Source organism: Halictus rubicundus, unplaced genomic scaffold, assembly GCF_050948215.1.
Source record: "Halictus rubicundus isolate RS-2024b unplaced genomic scaffold, iyHalRubi1_principal scaffold0025, whole genome shotgun sequence".
Lineage (NCBI taxonomy): Eukaryota > Metazoa > Arthropoda > Insecta > Hymenoptera > Halictidae > Halictus > Halictus rubicundus.
In genome coordinates this window covers 1,387,365-1,409,273 of record NW_027488566.1, presented here as the reverse complement: position 1 = coordinate 1,409,273, position 21,909 = coordinate 1,387,365, and the positions used below count along the sequence as shown (strand labels likewise).

At 45.3% G+C, this 21,909-nt stretch overlaps 1 long non-coding RNA gene across 1 annotated transcript in view; it reads right to left on the bottom strand.

Annotated features, from left to right (window-relative positions):
- LOC143363148 (uncharacterized) overlaps window positions 1-21,909 on the bottom strand; it is an 839,400-nt gene that overhangs the window by 470,580 nt on the left and 346,911 nt on the right. The gene's annotated exons all lie outside the window — the stretch shown is intronic.

Here is a 21,909-nt window from a genome sequence, read left to right as displayed (position 1 = left end):
TTCTATTCGTTCGTTTAGTGAATCAATCTCGTTCTTTAGTCTGCAAGCTTCTTTACATTGTATCTGAATACCTTTAGTATACATCTTAACTTGATTAAACCTTATAAATACATCGTCTATGTTCAATCCTATGTAAATATCTACTTCTGAGTTATACAAGTATGCTTTATTGATTTCCTCGTGGAATATCGAGCTGTCCTCTAAGGGTACTATATCTAATCCGTATACGAGGTTCCCGGTAAAGGTGATGGTGACCGTCCTGCAAAGTAAGGTTTTAATCGGTTACCGTGTATCTTTTTAACTTGGTTGTCGACAAAAATTTCATAGTACGGTGTGTTGACTCTTTGTATCCTATATGGTCCTAACCATTCAACATCTAACTTGTCTTTTTTATGATCGTTGTGTACTAACACAAAATCTCCTTCTTTAAATATTGCCTGAGTCCTGACAATCTTTCTTCTTTGGTCCCTTTGATACCTCTTTTTACTCTTCAACAGAGTTTCTCTAGCCAGTGTCAAATATCTATTCAATTGTTTTTGCCAAAGTGAAAACATTTCATCGTAGGTGAAACCTGTGGTTCTCGCGATGGATGAGGGTAGGTTAGCTTTTCTACCGAAGGTGAGTTCGAAAGGTGTAAAGCCAGTTGCTTCATGAATAGAAGTATTGTATCCTAGACAAATAAAGTTCAGAACATCGTCCCATTCCTTGTCACTGTCATGTAAGCTAGTTCGTATTAAATCTTTTACTGTAGCATGAGTTCTTTCTAAGGATCCGTTGGATTGGGGATGGAAGGATGTAGTCTACGTGTTTGATTTTAAATGCTTCCTCGAATTTCGTCATTAGTTCGCTAACAAAGTTTTGTCCCTGGTCGGTGAGTATTGTTTTAGGTGCTGAAAATATGTATATGTAGTGGTCCAGTAATGCATTAAGTATCGACTCTGTCTGTTGTGTTTTTAGGGGTACTAGTATGAGGTATTTCGTTAGGTCATCGTGTATAGAGAGTATAAATTGATTTCCTTTTTTGGTCTTTGTCATTGGGCCTATGATGTCCATAGCTATTTTATCGTTCGATTGCATTGGCGTGTCTGATATTATTGGCATTTCTTTAGGTCTAATTCTTGTTAATTTTTCCTTTTGGCAGGCGTCGCACCTCTTCACATAATCTTCTATCTTCTCCATCAGGTGTGGTATTTTGAATTTGTCCTTTATTCTCTGATAGGTCTTCTGTATTCCGAAGTGTCCGGTGGCGTCATTGTGGTTTTCTTTCAGTATCGTCTCTATTTCTTCTTCCGTCAGTTCTCGTATCGGTTCCCATGCGAAGTAGATCGTTTTATACCGGTCGTTGAAGTACATTAGTATGATCTTGATCCTATTTTTCTCCATTTCGGTTAGTGCCTTGTCTCCGATTCCAATCTTCGTACTTTTCTGCAGTATTTGGTATATTTTCTTCAGCCAGTTTATTCTGTCGTAATTGCCTAGTTCTGTTTTGGTTAACTGATAGAACGTATGGTCATTTGGTACGATCTTTAAACGCGCTGGTATTGTTTCATCCTTTTCCCATTCGTCGAAAATCTTTAAGTGGTTTTGAATTTCAGGATCTTCTTCGTCTTGTTGCCTGGTGATTGCATGTACTCTTGACAACGCGTCCGCGGCTGTGTTATCCTTTCCTTTTGTATATTCGATCTCGTATTCGTACTCTTCCAATTTCAGTCTCCATCTCATTAATCTTGAAGAAGGATCTTTACAGTTGTTTAACCATTTGAGTGCTTGGTGGTCGGTGCGTATGACGAACTTCCGCCCTAACAGGTATTGTCTCAGTCTCTTTACTGCCCATACGATGGCCAATAGTTCTTTTTCTGTTGTCGTGTAGTTTCGTTCAGGTGCGTTAAGTGTTCGCGATATATAACAACATGGGTGTCCGTCTTGTGATAGTACTGCTCCTATACCTTCGTTACTGGCGTCTGTCGTTAGTGTAAATTGTCTGTTAAAGTCTGGGTATGTCAATACGGGTGCTTCACATAGCTTTTGCTTTAAGGTTTCGAAACTGTTTTGTTGTTTGTCTGTCCAGTGGAATGGTACGTCTTTTTGGGTCAAGTCTGTCAATGGTTTAGCGATCTTTGAAAAGTTCCGTATGAATTTTCGATAATATCCAGATAATCCTAAAAATGATTTGATTTCTGTCGGTGTTGTAGGTACTTTAAAACGTTCTACAGCTAGTATCTTTTTAGGGTTTGGTTTGACTCCTTCCGCGGTTACTAGGTGTCCAAGGTATTCTAGTTCAGGTTTTAAAAATTCGCATTTGTCTGGCTGTATCTTTAGTCCAAGTTCCCTGAGTCTCTGAAGTACCATAGCTAAGTTTTCGATGTGTTTCCCTTTTGTGTCTCCGAAAATTATTATGTCATCTAAGTAAACGAAGCAGTGTTTATTAACTAGTCCTCTAAGTGCTGTGTCCATCATTCGTTGAAAGGTAGCTGGTGCATTCTTAAGTCCAAAAGGCATTCTGTTATATTGAAAGTGTCCCTGAGGTGTACTAAAGGCTGTGTATTTTTTTGAGTCAGGATCCATAGGAATTTGGTGGAAACCAGAGGATAGGTCTAAGGCCGAAAAGAATTTAGCGTTTCCTAATTGACTAAGTATGTCGTCGATGTCTGGTAAAGGGTAAGCGTCTTGGTCTGTCAATTCGTTTAATTTCCTAAAATCGATAACTATTCTCCATTTCTGTTTTCCTGAAGCATCTGCCTTTTTAGGTACCACCCATACAGGAGAGTTGTATGGCGAATCCGATTCTTCGATAATTTTCTTATTGAGCATGTCATTCATTTGCTTCTCGATTTCGAGCTTGTGACATTCCGGAGGTCTATACGATTTAGTGTTAATGATTTTATTTTCTTTCAAAGTTATAGTGTGTTTAGCAAGGTTAGTACAGGGTAGGGTATCGGTTTCTAAGTTGAACACGTCTAAGTAATGGATTAAAATTTTCTCAATAGGTTCGCGAAGGTTTTTCTCTATATGACTTGTTCTCACTATGGCTTTGAATTTCCCAATTTGGTCTATTTCGTTTATGTTATAAATTTGGTTAGAGATATCTTTGTTTGTCTCACCAAAGTTGAAGAAGCATACTCGCGTTGGTCTGCCTTCGAGATAGATTGTCTGAACTTTGACTTCTCCTGGTTGTACTGTAGCTGGTTTCTGAAAATATAGCACATTGTCGTTAAGCTTGATTTTATCATTAGAGATTTCATATTGGTACTTTTCTAAGCAAGGTAGCCCTATGATTCCGTCTTCTATTAAAGGAAAGTCGTCTGGTGTAACAAAGAATTTATGTGATTGGTCAAAGATTCGAATTTTAACGTATCTGTCTGTAGTGTAACGGTCTTGTCCCATAAAAAATGTTCGCGGTTCTGTTTTGTTCATAACGCTATTAATTTTTGATTCTTTAATTAAATTTATTCCTGCTCCTGTGTCGATGAGGTGTATCCGTCTTCCTCCTGATGTATTGAATGTGGTGGTAAGAAGCCTTCCTGTTGTTGTATTGACTCGAATTCTTGGCCGTTCTCGATCTCTACTCTGTTTACCCGTGGTGGTAGGTTTCGCTGGCTGGCTGGTGGAAAATTTCCATTCGGACACTGGTTGGCTATGTGTCCCGAGCGATTGCACTTGAAGCATTTTATTGCTGCGTGTTCAGCTAATGGTGTTCGTTCGAGGCGCCTGAAGCTGTTTGCTGCTGCTGACTGCGCGATTGTTCGTACCGTAGGTCGTCGCTCGTCGTAGCGTCTTGGTTGTTGTTGATTAGCGAAGCGGTTGGTGTTCACTGCTCGTTCCGATCGTGATGCTGCTGGTCGCTTCCATTCGTTTTGCTCTTCTCGTAGATAGCGTTCGATTTCCGCTGCTTTCTTCTCGGTTTCGGCTAAAGATTGAGGTTCGTTTGCCAAAAGCGTTCGTCCTATTTCTCTTCTGAGTCCTTTCAGATAGATTCTATTCACTTTCTTCATTGTTGCTTCCATCATTATGCGCCTGGTTATTGGTTGCGGATATTCGTTGGTAATGGCATATGTTAGCTTGTTCAATACGCGTCTGAATCGGATGTTAAAGTTCTGTACACTTTCTTCTTTTCCTTGCTTGATTTCCCGCAGTTGCTCGCTGTATTCGTCTGTGGTTACCTGAGTTGCCACGTTTGATCGTAACGCTTCGTATAGTTCACCAAAAGATTCTATTTGTAAATTTCGTATCCCTTGGGCCGCTTTCCCAATGATTTTCTCTACTTTAATGGCTTTTAATAGCAATTCTTTTTCGGTGCACATGTTGCGCTTGGAACGTACTTCTTTAATAAAATCTTCTACCCCAATATCGTCATCTCCGTTTAGCGTTGGAATATACCGTATAGCATCCTTGGCTCGTAGCGTTGGAGTACAGTCTGTTGTTCGTTCAGAAGCTTCATCGTTCACATCATTATTGATTGTGACTATCGGTGGTGCTGTTCGAGTTGTGGTGGTTTGTTCAGCTCGTTCTTGTTGTATGGCTGTACTTGCACCATCGTCGCCCGTTATTAGGGATCCGAACTCGTCAGTTGTCACTGTTCTAATACTTACGCCCATGCGTAGATCAGCGAGGTTCTTGCCGAGGATCTCTATTTCCCTAATACGTTTTTTATTTTCTTCGTCAGCTTGTTTCGTTAGTAGCACGAATTGCCTTTGAACTTCCGACATTTCTTTTTCATGTCGTTCGTTTTGCTTTTGCATAGCATCTAGGATTGCTCTTAGATTGGGGTCTACACCTGTAGAGGTTGAAGCTTGTTCTCCGTTCTTTGTCATTATTGTAACCTTTTCGTCGTCTTGAATCTTGACTGCTGATTCTACTACCTCTTACGCGGTAATAAATAAATGAAGCCAGAGTTTTACCTTAGTGATTGCCGTAGCACGGGGCGGTTCCGTAGAAAGCTCCAAATCGACTGGTTCACTGGATTCGTTATAGTGCAGTTGTCTTCAGAGTTGACCGTAGTCCCAAGGAGTGGCTCTTCCGTAGTAGAGTTGTCGTTGGTTTACTTGAAGATCGATTTGCACTATCCTGGCAGGATCGCCAAAATGTGACGTAAACTGGGTGAAAATACTTGAAAGAAGGAGAGTGGGAGTTACCCAGCTCTTTATCCCGTTCTTTACTGACAAAAAGTATAAGTTTATTTAAGACAAAGTTACAAAACGGAGGTTCAGCCAAGATTGACTGCCCTGGGAATGTTCCCATACTTATAGCTTGACCTTATTGATTAGTAATGCATTTTTTTGGGGGCTTTCGAAATCAGGCGGATGTGATTTGACTAATGCTGTTGCTTACGCGTGTATCGAGAAATGCTGTGGTGTCGAGGTGAATGCTCGGGGAATGCTGACTTGTGCAAATGACTCGGGAAATGCTGTGGTGTCGAATGGAATATGATCTGGTATAGCTCGGGGATTTTTAGGACGTTACACATGCATAGTCACGCTGTGAGGCCGCATCGAATCTCCTACTGCTCTCAGCAATCGGGCCAGCAGTAGAGCGCCGCACAGCTCCAGCCTGGGAATGCTCTGTGGTTTCGTTGGAGCGACCTTGGTCTTCGCCATCAGTAGGTGCGTCTCGGCCCTTGCACCGGTAACTGGCACCCTTATGAAGACGGCTGCGGAGTATGCCCTTTCCGACGCGTCGCTGAATCCGTGCAGCTCTATACTGTCGCTGGTCGCCGCACGATAGCCAATCCATCTCGGAACTGTGATTCGATCGGTCCTCTCCATCTCGAATCGAAGTTGCTTCCATCGCTCGGAAAACAGCTCAGACAGCGGCTCGTCCCACGACAATCCAGACAACCAGAGGTCCTGCAGCAAGATCTTCGCAGCAATGCTGATCGGAGACAACCACCCCAATGGATCGAAAAGCCTGGCCGTCTCCGACAAAACCGATCGTTTGGTCCATCGTTGACCTGGTGTGGCAGTCCTGAGCTTCGGAGCCGCAAGAGACAGAGTGTCGTTCGCTGTGCTCCATTTGAGTCCCAGTGCTCCTGCCTCTTGGTGACCCTGCAACAATTGAACGAGACCGGAGCTCGACGACAAGTAGTTGGTCGCCCACTTATCCAGCGGGAATCCGCCCGCCGTCAGGATGTCCGTGAGTTGACGTCGAGCCTCCTCGGTGTCGTCGATGTCATCTCCTCCGGCCAGAATGTCATCGACATACGAATTCGCTCGGAGAATCGCTGCACCCCGCGGAAATCGAGCCTTCTCGTCGTCGGCAAGTTGGAGCAGTACTCTCGAGGCGAGGTACGGAGCCGACGTCGTGCCGTAGGTTACCGTCGTCAAACGGAAGTCCCGTACTTCCTCGCTTGGATCGTTCCTCCAGACGATCCTCTGCCAGTCCCTGTCCTCTGGGTGCACCTTGATCTGGCGAAACATTTGCAACGAGACGTACGTGTCTCGTTGCGAGTCGTTCTGTACCTTAACCCGCACCAATCACCGGTGCGGGATAGCCGCGCGCCAATCCGCGGAATCTAGCCCGAGCGCGGACCAATCGCAGTGTACCGAAGATTCGCGAATGAGCACACGAGGTCCGCGTTCGGGCTATAAAGATCGCGACGGAACCAGCCGAAGCCGGAGTTGGTCTGGAGCAGCTCTCGGGTGAACACCCGGGCCCAGATCCTCTCGCTAGCCGCGGTATACTATCGGGCGAATACGACGAGGCGCTGGAATCGGCAGAGCGTAAGTGGGTTTACGTCCCCTACGCGAAACCGAGACCGCGACCAGGATTCTGGGAGGCAGTCGATCACCGGCTGGCTCTTGTCAGAGCACCGAGGATACGACACTCCGGACCGTCATCCCTACCACCCGGACCTGTTCCCGCGTCCCGCTCTCCCCTCAGGGATCCAGCGTCGCGCTCCGCACGTTAGTCGTCGATCGGCCGCAGCAGCGTGTGGAGCTCGCCTCTCGGTATACTACCGGAGACGAGCGCCCTCGCCGGTTTCGGGCCGTAGGCATTAGGTTTACGTCTGTGCCTACGTGCTCGAGCCGCGGTCGGGCGGGGACGACGGGTGGGGGGTTCCGCGGATTCCTTACCCTCTCCTCTCCGCGCCCCGCGTGCCCAGCCAGCAGGAAACAAAAACCGATTCACTATCGTTCGCTGGGCCGCGGTGGAAATACCATCTCGAGGATCGGGAGAGCTCGGGATCGCGCCGAGAGCGCCCGATTCAGGACCGCGTTAGCGAGCACGGCTCGCCCGCGCTCCCCGCACACCGCGTTCTCTACACGCGTCGCGACCGTACCCGAACCGCGCCGAGGGCGTCCGACGGCAGGTACCGTTCCAGCGAGCACGTCTCGCCCGCGTCGCGTATTTCCCGCGTACACTATCGAAATCGAAAACCGTGCCGGCGTCCCGCGGTTACCAGAGGTTATTTTTCGCGTAGGCTAAGTAGGATAATTAGAGATAAGCTACCCGCGTCAGACTCCACCGTTACGGTCCATTGATTTCCGGTCATTAAACTGTTAATAGGCCAGGGGAGAGGCAACCGGCCATCACCAGCCCATCGCCGGACCGTCGGGAAATCCGGGCGGATAGCCAACGGACCGCTCCGCGTTTTTCTATACCTCATCTTTATTCTTCCTTGCGCATTAATTAACGTTTCATTAAATAGTAAATTAGGTTGTTATCTTTATTCTTTCTTTCGCATTAATTAACGTTTCATTAAATAGTAAATTAGTTTGTTATCCTTATTCTTTTCTTTTTGCATTAATTAGCGTTTCATTAAATAATAAATTAGTTTGTTTACCACCAACGCAGTCTCCTTTATTAGACCATTTCCTTCTCCCTCCCCGACGAACCCTGGTCGCTGAGCGAATCCAGGGGGGGGGGGACCGCGCGCCTCGCTCGCGCCTCCACGCAAGCGAGATGCCACCGTTACACATTTTTACAATGTCCGTTGAAAAGGCATGCCGATGGAATCGCCACCTCGTTATTACGGCCCAGAGGTCAGTTTGGAGCTTCGGTCCGGCAGCCAGGTAGTCGTTAATGGTACTGCCTCTGCCTGAAACATAAGAGCCATTAAACACTACTCTTATTTTCTTCCCGGATGGTTTTTCCCGCCACACGGCGTGATGCGGAAGGTAATTCTCCCCCCCCCCCCCCCCGCCAGTCGAGTGCCGCGAGACGAACTCCATGTGCCCGAGCCGTTCGTACTCCTCCAGAAATTCGGAGTATTTCTGTCGGAGCGTCTCGTCCCTTTCTCGTCTCCTTTCGGACGATAAGAGCAAGCGAACGGCAGCCGATCGCGGAACTCCGACATCGGTGCCTGGGGTGGCAACGAACGGTAAGCGCACAACGTAGCGTCCTTCCCGATCTCTGCGGTGCGTATCCTGGAAGTGCTTTTCGCATGCTTCGTCCTGAGGCGTGCTTATTGCACTCGTTGGTACTTCCTCCAGTTCCCAGAACCTCTGCCAATCGTCTCGGAAGTCTCGTGCAGGCTGAACTAACAAGGATCGCACCCGAGGTCCAGCGCTGTCGTTCATCGTGGATGAGGTTGTGCCCATCGGCGCCCAGCCGAAGGGCGTTCGAACAATTGGAGGAGTGCCCATTGGTCCGATTCGATTCTCGAGGAGGAGGTGACCACACGCATCTGCCCCGAGAAGTAATTCCACCCTGTTCGAAGAGCGGAAGTCCTCGTCGGCCAACGGAAGTCCGTGGAGGTGAGTCCACTTCTCGTCGTTGATTTCTACCGCTGGAGTCGGAGCGGTAATTTTTCGCGTCACCAGCGCGTTTAACGCGAGTCGGAACTTGGAGTCGCGACTAGACGCGAGTAACACGGATACTTCGTGACGTACCGTGCCCACGTTTATCTCCTGGTATCCGGTCAAATGAACCTCCACGTTCCGGCGCGGAAGACGTAACGCTTGCACGACATCGTCCGTCACGAATGAAATTTCGGACCCGGGATTGAGTAACGCGCGAGCGAAGACACTGCGACCGTTCGGGGACTTCAACTGGACGCGCGCGGTGGCCAGTAAAACAACGCGATTCGACCTGAACGTGTTCACCGAACTTGTGCTCGGCTGCGCGGGAGCTTCACTCTTCCGGAACGCCTCGTGAAGCGAAGTGTGGTGGTGACCGCCGCACACCATACACCGATAGGAAGACGTGCACGCCGCGAACAAGTGGGTTCCCGAGAAACACGAAACGCACAGTTTATTCCGATACACAAATTCCTTGCGTTCCGGCGCGCTAAGGGTTTTAAACTGGCTGCAGTGCCCTAGCTGGTGATTGTCAATCATGAGCAATTCGGTCCGGATCGTATCAGCTATGAAGACATGGTGCACTACGCTTTTGGTGAAGGTACGATTCATAATACCAAATGGGATGTGGGGCGACGGCCTTTGCTTATTCTCAAAGATAGTACGAGCCTAACCACCTTGAGTGCGAAGTATACGTTTATAGACTACGAGGTCACCGACGCAGTCATGGTCAAGGGATTACTTCCGGGTGCATCAGTGCTGAAGCCAGGAACGTACTCCATCACGGAAGATCAGGTGGAGGTAGAGGACTACGTGCATTTCTTCATTGGTTTCACGGTCGATGGGTCTGATCTTTTCACGCTGACGAGTGAAGGATCGGGCGAACTGACCACACTTATGATGAATACAGTCGCCAACTTGGCAATACAGAATAGGTTCATGGAAGCGGTGTCACATACTCGATTTGGAAAGTGTGTAAAATTCGTCACGAGGGTGGCGGTGGGAGATGATTTCACCACGGTATTAAAGGTTGTGGATTGGGATTTCACCGCTCAGGATGTAGACGACTTTTTGGATGCAATGGCTGATTCTATTGCCGCCTGCGGACATAAGATGGCTATCTCTAAGGTAGCATTTCTACCGTTAAGTTCCGAATTTGTACAAACACATGCTCAGTTGGGATTTTATGTACCGAAAGATCACATAATGATGATTCCAAGTGAAAACCCTAGGACCATCGACGATCAACTGGGTTTTTGTGAATCAATGCGACGTCTGCTTTGTTCAAAGATATTTCGAGCTTACAACGAAAGTTTCGCGATGCATCTATGTTTTTATTTGTTTCGCCATATTACTACCATCTCCAGTCGACAAACTGAATTTCGATTTGAAGATAAGTTCCAGGTGATCGAAAAGTCGCAGAGTCGATACGACCCAGAAGTTAAAGTGCGGAGGAATTGGCACCCAAAAAGACAAAAAAATGTATGTAAATAGTAAGCAAACACATACTTGAGTGGTACACCAACGTCGACTACGCATAGCGACGGCCCTGGCGAGTCGCGAAAAGGCTGCAATGGCCGTCTGGCGCGAACGCGTCGCGCACATGCTGTCAATTAACATTTTCTGATCCTTCTCGTACATTAAGGGAACCAAATACTTTTCGTGAATGGTTTCTTTACCAGAAATGTCTGTAGAATGCATTCCTGTATAGTAAATTCCTGCTAGATGAAGGATTTTTCACATAAATACAAAAATAGAGCGTACAAAGTAATCGCGTCGGCACATTTTCAAACTTTAACAACCATTTACAACTATTAGGAAGTACATAAAAATATAATTGACTATATGAATATGTAGAGGAGAGTCCCCTCTATCTCTTGACTCAAATTTGAACTTTCTCGCGTGTTTAGTTTTTGCGTAACACGTCGTTTCGTATCAAAATCGGGCATTTTTACAAAAACCAAAATTTTTCGAAAACGTTGCGTGATAGAGCAATTCTACTTGCAGATTCGGTTTTAGGATGACAAAGTGTATAAGAATCACCCAACAGGTATTGCAAAATTTTTTTGGTGTTGGACAGTGTTATCAATAGCCCTTCTCTTTTCATTCACGAAGTGTCAGTAATGAGTAGGGCTGCAGCTGAGACGTTACTTAAGAGTTATTATTTTTATCGGAAAAAGGTGGAAGCGTTGTCCTCCTCCGATATCGAAGACGTTTCTTTCAACAAGGGTGACGTGACTCTACTTACACCAGAGGCTCTGTTCAGTCATAATGTGCAGCAGTCTTTAAATCGATTAAAAGCGTTGGATTTGAAGCACCTAAATACGGAAGCAGTCCCCGCTCAAATGATGAGGGAGGGGATAAAGCTTGAAAGGTTCATGATGGATGCTTCACGCACCGATAGAGATGGCAGATTACACAAATTCTTGGCGTCTTTGACGCGTCCCGGAATGTACATAAAGTTCGATAGCGATGAATACCTGTTGGGACTCACTTTTCAGACCGAGGAGTATACCATATCGGACCGCTCCTCGCCCATCGTATCGCTTGATATAATCTCGCAGAATCTAATGATGACTTATGGAATGGCGTTATCCACTGGATCCCAAATTGATAGGAGAGAAAAGATGCGCATGGCTATCGCCCGCGATCCCGTATTGAAGAATCTACGTTCGCCAGAGCAAATAAACGGAATAATGGATAAATATGCTGTAGACACAGCCAATGAAAGAGACCTGGCATCGGTCTCATAGCGTTATGATTTGCGGTCAAGTTGCGCCAGTAACTCTCCAGCAACTCGATTCTTTTCTGCAATACGACCGCGGAGAGTTTCGCTGCCCCCAATTTGTCGGTATTGACGATGCAGTTCTTGATGCGGCCAGCGATCTCCTCCTGAGCGACCACTACATCGCTGAACGTTTGCGGCATTGTTTCGGCAGTTAAAATTCAAACGAAACGTAAAAACAAACTAATCGAGACGCGAAAGACAACGGACTTTACGCGTATCGCGGTAAACACCTTGCCTCGGTCGGTTCGAGAACGGTTGGTGTCCCGGTGGAAGGTCACGGAATATTCGAATCCGTAACGGTTCGCCACGCGGTCTAAGTACCGTTTTTCGAGAACGGTCTCACGAATTCTATTCGAAGAATTCACTTTTGCTCCATTCCTTTCAGGTGCTTCCTGATTGTCTGCGACGGAGCCTCGGAAGATGCTCGATGCACTCGCGGATCACTCGAGGAGACAACGGAAGCGCACAACAGAACTCGCGGTGATGCACAGAATTCTTCGTAATTCTGCGGTGGATCGAGTGGAATAGAGAAATCGGCACACTCTATTCCCGGGTTTCGGCACCAAATGTTTTGGATCTTCGTTGGGTTCCGTAACGTTGGAACCTTTAACTTACGATCGCGAAATGTTCAAGAAATAAAGTCGGAATTTGTGGGAGAGCTAACTGATTTATTGTCATCGTCACTGCGATTCTCGGAAAAGAGGAAGAGGGCTCGACGGATTGCCGTGTATATTGACGGGGCTCTCTCCCCTCGCCGCGCACCCCGAACTACTCGGTCCGCCCGAAGTGTGCGGGGAGAGAGAGAGAGACGAACCGCGACGACGGCCGAGTCCTCAATACAAACAATGTTCGGCAGTCGCTAATTTGCCGTGTGTGCGTGCGGACGCACAGCGGCACCGAACAGCTGATTGCTCGAACAAAGAGACAACTAGAAAGGTGTTGGGAATTAATTAATAACAAATAGACAGATGAAAAATTGAAGTGTTATTAGTTAGGAAAAAAAAGAGGTGCCGCTGCGCCTAGTCGCTAAACGACGGGCGTACGTCCTGGTGCCGCCCGGGTTCGAGCGCTGGCGCCTGGTGTTCGGGAGCGACGGCCACCTGCAGCGATGCTTCCGCCGCCCGCCTGCACCCAGACTATCCGACGAGCCGGCCCCAGCACGCCCGCGCCGCCAGCCAGGACGCCATCACGACAGCGAGTGAGGTGCGCGAGGACGTGGCCCCACGGGGCACCCGCGACTTCACCCCGGCGGGGGTGAACGGACGCCGTAACGTAGGTTAAGATAGGTTAAGTAGTGCTAAGTGTAGTGTTAAGTGTACAGTTCCGCGTAGGTTAAGTTCCGTTAGAACTAAGTGTACAGTTCTGCGTAGGTTAAGTTCCGTTAGGTTAAGTGTACAGCTCCGCGTTAGAATAAGTTAGGTTAAGTTTAGTACGTAAGACCCCGACCTGCCGAAGTAAAAAGACAGCACCGGCCCACTGTCTCGCGTTCGCCGCCGCGACGTAAGGGGGGGGGGTGTAACAGACCTGGCTGCGCCAGGCCTGTTCCTAGCTGTACGCGCCCAGAACTCGAACCCCCGAACACGACCGACGGATACCGAGATCCGCCGGTACCCGCGAGCGCCCCCGCGAGCCCCGCACCACCGAACCGATCTTGGCGGGAACCGGAACCCGCCATGATGCGATACCGTCGCGCCGGATGCGTGACGACACCGGAAAAGCCGGCCGCGAACCGTACCGCACTGCACCCCCTCGCCTAGCAAGACGAGAGAGACGAGCCGGAAAACGGTCTCTTTGGTTTTCCGCCGTCACCGCGAAAGGACGTATTTTTCCGAGCCATTCTTCTAGCCGCCGATACCGACCGGACTAGCGCTTTCGCGACGCCGAGAAGCCGCCCGCCGAACCCGACTCGCGAGAGTATTGTTAAACCCGCGGAAATTGTAACCGCGAGTGTGCCGAATCTCCCGCGACCCGCGAACCCCGACATACGCCGCTGCGTACTGGACCGCCTGGAGAGCCGACCCGAACGCCGAGCCATCGAGGACCGGAACCAGGGTAAGTAACCTTCTTTCCCGTTCACCCGACGCCTCCGCCTCCACCATACACTTTCGGAGAGCGAACCACCCGCGACCGGCGAAACGCCGGCCGTCCAGGGGCACGGGCTCTCCGTCCGCCGAAGTTGCCCTGGTCCGGATATGCCGCTGCGTACGGCCAAGACCCCGCCGTGACCCGACACGCGCGCGAGACCCGAATCGCGACCGCCGACCTCCGAACCGCGAGGCCGGGACAGTGATGAACGTTTAGAAGAGTCGCGTCGTTAACCGCCTGTGCCCGACCGTCCGTGTCCCGCCGTAACCCTCGCGTTATCCCGCCACGAACCCTGGCACGGCGAGCCAAATCCGGCCGCGAGGAACCGTTGTACGAGATCCGCCGGGAAACGGACTCGTTACAATGCAAATCTCCGGTGGCTGATATTCGAAAAGATTCGATCCTGTTTTCTTTTAAAGCTGATTGGAGAGTTTTCAATCCGTTGACTATGTCCATTCTATTTGGTTTATCATAAAAATTGTCGGAAATTATTATGCTGAATGTTTTAAATAATCCGTTGTTTGAAATTACAACTTGTCCCTTCTTTGGTCCTGCAGCTAGAAATTCCTGTTTGTTTATTAATTCGGTGTCCAAAAGTAATTTTCCGATGGGAGTTATTAAATTGCAGTCGGCTGATATAAAATGCACGTAATTGTCTTCTTTTGCTGTGAAGGTGTTTGAAGAAACGGTGATCTTTTGTTTTGGTTTTGGCGGCGCTTCCAGGTCAGTTTCGGTAGAAGAACTGTCGGTAGCGGTGTCAAAGAATGGGTAAGGGTCCGCTGTACGGTCAGGTAACTGCCTTGCACTTGTTTCGCTTGTGGGTAGCCGGATTATGGTGGGTTGTAAAATTCCTGGTCGTAAATCCACTTGCAAATTGTTTGTATTTTCAATAACTGTATTTTCGAGCGGTTCTTCAAACGAAATTAAATCATCAGATAAGCTTTGGTTCTTATCTGTAGAAAAAATTTCTGTGGAGTTTGCTGCGGGTAAAGAATGGTGTGTGGTGTTCTCGCCTTCATTTGGCATCAACACTTCTCGAGATAGGCTCGGAAGGGACCGATTTTTTTTTATTATGGGAGAGTGTCGCACTTTTCCAAGAGCGGGCTCTTCTCTTTCATCTGAACTGCTTGTTTCCTGATATTTCGGTCGTTTTTCTCGGTCTCGGCGTAATTGTCTGATACGCGTAGTCCAATTGAATCCGGTCTGTCTTCATGTGTCTTCGGTAATTGGGTCTTGAAATCGGGATCTCGAAGTTCACGTCGAATAAGTGGTAAACAAGAAATGGTAGGGTTGCGTGAAAGAGCATCTGCGTTCTTATTCGTTTTTCCGGATTTATGGATAAACTGATAATCGTACTCCAGAAGTCTCAATTTCCACTTCATGAGTCTTGATGTCGGATCTTTTACAGAATGTAGCCAAACTAGAGGTCTGTGATCTGTCACAAGAGTGAATTTGGTTCTGTAAACATACGGTCTGAAATATTGAACGGCGTAAACCATGGCCAAACATTCTTTTTCTGTAGCTGAGTAATTTTTCTCTGCTTTATTGAGGCTGCGTGATGAGTAAGCAATCGGTAGATCATTTCCAATTTCGCCTTGACTAAGCACGGCTCCAATGGCATGTTCTGATGCATCCGTTGTAACGATGAATGGTTTGCTGAAGTCGGGGTATTGTAAAATAGGTTCTTGGCAAAGTTCTTCACGTAATTGTTTAAAACTGTTTTCCTGTTCTTCTGCCTATTTGAATTTTATTTCTTTTCCCAAGATGCTAATCAACGGTTTTGCTTTAGTGGTGAAATCTGATATGAATCGTCTGTAGTATCCTACTAATCCCAAAAATCGTTGTATATTCTTCTGATTGGTGGGTGTTGGAAAATCCTTGACGGCTTTTAATTTTCTGGGGTCAGGTTTTACTCCTTGTCTTGAAATAATGTGTCCAAGGTAGGTAACTTCTTTCCGTAAAAATTCACATTTATTAGTCTGGAGGGTTAAGCCATGTTCTCGTAAGCGATTGAATAATTTCCTGACTTTAACGTTGTGTTCATGTAGTGATGATGCGTAAACCACAATGTCATCCAGGTAAACGAACACGTCCGTTCCCTGGAGTCCAGTTAGTACTTGATCCATGAGGCGTTGGAAGGTGGGTGGTGCATTTTTTAAAGCAAACGGCATTCGTGAAAATTCGTAATGTCCGTTAGATGTGGTAAAGGCTGTTTTCTGCCTATCTTTCGGGTCCATCTCTATTTGGTGAAAACCATTTGCGAGATCGAAAACGGAGAAGTACTTAGCTCCACCGAGACGATCTAATATTTCCGTAATCTGTGGGGTAGCGGGTATTTATCAGAAATTGTTTTATCATTAAGCGCACGGAAGTCTATGACCATACGCCAACGTTTGTCTCCCTGTGCATCCGGTTTCTTAGGTACAATCCACAAAGGTGAATTATATGGGGATTTCGACGGAGTTATTATTCCTTCGGATAGTAATGCGTCTATCTGCTTTTTTATCTCATGTTGATGTATCGGAGGATAGCGATATTGTTGTGTGTTTATTGGAATTTCGTCGGTCGTGTGTATGGAATGTTTGAAATCAGAGGCCTTCCCTAGCTTATCTCCGGGCAGATAAAATCGGTCGGGAAACTCCTTTATCAGAGCAGTGATGCTGCACAGTTCCTCTTTGTTCAAGTGCTTGAGATTTAACATTTGGGAGATTCCCTGTGCCCTATCTTCTCTGTTGTTGAAATTAGCATGACCTTGTACCTCTGAGTAGATGTCTTCGTCGGAAGTGCTTACAATGTCATAGGGTTCCAAAATTTGTGGTTCTATTTCTATGTCCAGGTCTTCTTCGCTGGTGTTGGTTCCCATAACATGACACCTTCCTTGATCGTTTATGACAGCTGCTTCTCCTATGTACAATTGGTCATGTGTTCTTATGCGGGGCAAGTAGCCTTCCTTGATCTTCGGATTAGCTATGTGAATAGCGATTTGTTGTGAGGTTCTTGCTGGAATGCGGAGTTTAGTTGTTTTTTCTGGTGCTTCTAAATAATTTGAAAATCGAATAGGCCTGATAGGTTTGTTCTTTAATACCAGTGTTCTATGGTAATAGGAAATTTCAGCCTGTTCTTGTTTTAGGAATGGGCTTCCGATTAGTCCATCTGCTTCTATGGCAAGGTGTTTTACTACGTAAAATATTGCTGGGGCTTCATGGATATGAAGAATTGTCGTCCCTACGGTGAAAATCAGGGTTGTGGTGAGTCCAGTTATTTCGATTTCCTCTCGTGAAATCTCTGCTGTTCTTTCTAGAGCGTCGAGGACTACCAAATTTACGGACGCTCCACCGTCAATTAAAAATTCTCCCGTTCCTGATTCCAGTTCTGGGATCGTAATTTTGATCCGTGGTGCAGGTGCTTCCTTGATGAGGGTTTCTCTTCGAAGCGGACGGATCTTGGGCGATCTTCTTTCTTTTCGCTCACCGTGTCGCCTGTGCGGTGAGCGCGATCGTAGTTTAAAAATTTCTTTGATTCCACGGACGAATCTCGCGAATCTCGCGAATCTCGTCGGAATCGCGGGCTACGGGGACGATTCCTGCAGAATTCCCCGTCGTGCCCGGAAGTTCCGCAATGCCAACAATACATGTTTGACATGCGATCTTTATCGGTACCCTTTAGAATCGTATACCGTTTTTCTCCGTCATCTCCCAGTGATGACTCGGAGCGATTAGAGGGGGAGTGTGAGGGGCTCCTGTGATGCAAGGTCCAGGCAGAAGCGCGTTCTTCTCTTTCCTCCTCAAAACCAGATGGTCTCGTGCGTCGATCTCTGTGTCGATCATATCTGCTCGGAGATAGAGGATACGACACTTCATGTTCGCGATAACGAGGATCTTGGTCGAAAGAATCTCGGCGGGACCACCATGATGGTGATTCATTCCGAGGCGATTGTCTTCGATTTCTTAGTTTCTTATCTATTTGCAGCTCAGCGTCGTAAGCTTCCTCCAGATTTTCTGTATCTTTTAGGAGAGCCGACACCTTCAAGGCAATACGATCCGGTAATCCATCGATGAAGTTTTCCAGAACGTCCTTCTCCATTTCCTTGATGAATTCTTCAGCGTGGACCTCGTATTTTTCCTTAATGACTCCGCGCGTACAATAGACTAGGTGGCTTGTCCTATCGATGTATTGTCGTAGGCTCTCAGGCAATTGAACAATGTTCAGTCAATTTCAATGAACATATGGAGATAGACGAATTTCAAAGCAATCTAAACCATTTAAATAATTGGAAGAAAACTAAGATAGAACAATTAATTGAAAAGTATAAAAACGTATTTGCAAGAGACAAATACGACATTGGTATAGTGAAGGATTACGAAGCAAGAATCGACCTGATAATAGATAAATACTGTAGCAAAAGACCATACAGATGTTCAATGGAAGATAGAACAGAGATCGAAACGCAAGTGGCAAGACTACTAGAAAGAAATTTGATTGAAGAATCGTATAGCCCTTTCGCTGCACCAGTAACGTTAGCTTTCAAGAGAGATGAAGGAAAGAAATCTCGTCTTTGTATAGATTTTAGAGATTTAAACAAGATAATCATACCACAAGCTCAACCATTTCCACTGAAAGACGATCTAATCATAAAAACAAGAGACTGCCAATATTTCACTACATTAGATATAAATTCCGCTTTTTGGTCTATTCCACTGCGTATAGAAGACAGAAAAAAAACAGGATTTGTTACACAGGATGGACACTTCCAATGGACGTGCTTACCTTTCGGATTGAAAACCTCACCAGCGATTTTTCAGAGAATTTTATCAAACATTTTGAGAAAACATAACCTCAAAGAATTCTCAGAAAATTATATTGATGACAGCATATTGATATGAAGCATATAGAGAAAGTATTAGAGGCAATAATCAATGAGGGCTTTAGATTGAAATTCAAAAAGTGTAAATTCGCATCAAAAACAGCAAAATATCTCGGACACATAATAGAAAATAATACAGTAAGACCAATTAAGGATAATTTAATTTCAATCAGAAATTTTCCAACACCCAGAACACAGAAAAATATTAGACAATTCCTGGGAAAAGTAAACTTTTATCATGAATACATACCAAGAAACTCAATAATCTTAGATCCATTACATAAATTATTAAGAAAAAACGAGAAGTTTATATGGTCAGAAGAATGTGAAAAGTCGTTTAGAGATATAAAAAATCTACTATGCTCGCAACCGGTGCTAGAAATCTTTGATAAGGATCTGCCAATAAAAATTTTCACAGATGCATCGATAGAAGGCATTGGTGCAATACTAAAACAGAAACAATCTGATGGAAAAGATAGACCAGTGGCATACTTTTCAAAAAAATTGAACGAAAGTCAGAAGAGAAGAAAAGCCATATATCTAGAATGCCTAGCTATTAAAGAAGCAGTTAAATACTGGCAGCATTGGCTGATTGGAAGACATTTTGATGTATACTCTGATCACAAACCCCTCAAAGATATGAACATAAAAGCTAGAGTAGACGAAGAGCTAGGAGAGCTGACCTACTACTTATCTCAGTATGATTTTCAAATACATTATGTCCCAGGAAAAGATAATGCAGAGGCTGATTGCTTAAGCCGGAACCCAGTAATAGAATCTAATAATAATACAGAAGATATTTTGAAGATAATAAATTTAGTACAAATAGACGAAATAAGAACAGACCAGGAAAATAATAGCACTTTACAGAGAATAAAAACAAAACTAATAGAGCGAGATAAAATATTTTATAGGAAAACTAAAAATAAAGAGAAGATTATTTTATCTGAAGAATTTAGTATAGGAATGATCAAAGAGATACACTCGGAGTGGTGCCATATTGGAGTTAGACAGATGGTTTATAAAATATGTCCTTACTATACAGCAAAAAACCTTATAGAGAATATAAGGAAGATATGTAAAAATTGTGAAATCTGCATAAGAAATAAATCTAGAGGCCAAGATAAGTATGGGCTAATGTCCCACCTGGGACCAGCAACAAAACCGTTTCAAATAATGTCGATAGACACGATTGGAGGCTTTGGAGGACAGAGATCAACAAAAAAATACCTTCATCTACTGGTCGATCATTTTACCAGATATGCGTACATTCTGACATCAAAAACACAAAATGCTACAGATTTCATTAAACTAGTGAAAATGGTATTAGAAACGGACAAAATCGACATGATACTTACGGATCAATACCCAGGGATAAACTCGAAGGAGTTTAAAGAATTCCTGGAGGGAAATGATGTTAAACTTGTTTTTACAGCCGTTAATACTCCGTTCTCAAACGGTTTAAATGAGAGGCTAAATCAAACATTAGTGAATAAAATGAGGTGCAGGCTAAATGAGAAAAGAGAGAAGCTTGGACGTCGATTGCAAGAGAGTGCATAAATAAGTACAATGAAACCGAACACTCAGTAACAGGCTTTGCACCAGCGTATTTATTAGAGGGTAAAAACACTAGCACCCTACCTCAAGAATTACGGAGGGAGATAAATAGGGAGAGTTGGATTAGAGATAGAAAAACAGCATTAGAACGGACAATAACATCTCACACATATAATAAAAATTTGTTCGACAAAAACAGGAAACGTCACGAGTTTAATATAGGAGATTTAGTATATATTGAAAACGGAAACAAACTAAACAGGAAGAAGCTAGATAATTTAAGGATTGGACCATTCCATATAATAAAGAAAGTTTCGGACACATTATACAAGATAAAAATGAGCGGTAGAAAAATCGATACAAATTTATTTCATGTAACGAAACTTATTCCAGTATCAGAAACACAGGAAGGCACAGATGAAGAAGAATAGTAAAGATATGGATGAGAATCACCTTGGCAATTCTCACCCTGAAGGGGGGGAGATGTAAAGAAAATATAATTTCTTCATTTGAAATATAGCGCGCTCTGTACGTTGCGCGCCAGTGACAAGTACAGGTACATACCGAGGAATGTGGAGAGTGGGGAGTATAGCGGCAGACAAAGAGAACAGGAGATAAGAAGACACGTGCCGAGATCGATATCACAATAACAACGGTTATCGAATAATTAAAAGTTATAAGTGATAGAGAGAATAAGGGAGAGATAATAATAAGCTTGAATTGTCGTTTCTTTGTTACAGGTGAGATTGTATATAATGTAAATAGTCGTTAGAACGAGTAAATAAAATTTAAACTTTGTTACACAGAAATAAATTTCAGTTTATTGTTTCCACCCGTTAATGATAATTGTCTTATATATATAATTTAATTGATACCATCCGAGCGGTAAGATTGTATCATGTGGGAACGTTCAATTATTAGATTAGGATATCAGGCAATAATTAAAGGTTGTAGATTACGCGAGTTAACAAACAAGACAAATATATTCTGATTTGGAATAGTTACAAGTGTAATTGTTTGTGTCGCGAGTGGATGTAGTAAGTGTACAATTAGAGAAATTGTTACCTAATGATGCACGGTGTTGATGCACTGGCAATGCGGGGTTAGATAGCGATTGTTGAATGCCAAATAGAATATATACCGAACTGGCGGAATCTATAAGGTTACGAATTGATTCGAAAGGGACTTTAACCCGATCTCACTAGACTTGACGCGACGTGACTACACGAGTACTAAACCGCGTCTGAATCTTGACTGAACCGCTTCTCGACTAACCAAAGAGGATGAAAACGAATGGGTTTATATACCTTGAAAATGAAAGGGGTACTCTGTTTAAGATTTGATGTCGCGTAGGGTCACAGTCACATTTTTTGTCACTTCTAATGAAAAGCAGGCCTCGGTTAGATTTACGTTGAAAGGGGTTAATGAAGGTTATCCGGGCTATTTCCTATCAGAATATTGATTAACGGATGCCAGAAGGGAGTGTCTAGAGATTTTGATATAAAGAAGGCATACAGTATCTTTCGTTAATAAAAGGGGCCTGTTGGGACGCTTTTCCTTCTCAGAAAAGAGATTAGAAATTCTAATCGAAATAAACGTGGAGAACGTCTCCATACGTTGTAACAGACCTGACCGCGCCAAGCCTGTTCCTAGCTGTACGCGCCCCGAACTCGAACCCCCGAACACGACCGACGGATACCGAGATCCGCCGGTACCCGCGAGCGCCCCCCCGCGATCCCCGCACCACCGAACCAATCTTGGCGGGAACCGGAACCCGCCATGATGCGATACCGTCGCGCCGGATGCATGACGACACCGGAAAAGGCGGCCGCGAACCGTACCGCACCGCACCCCCTCGCCTAGCAGGACGAGAGAGACGA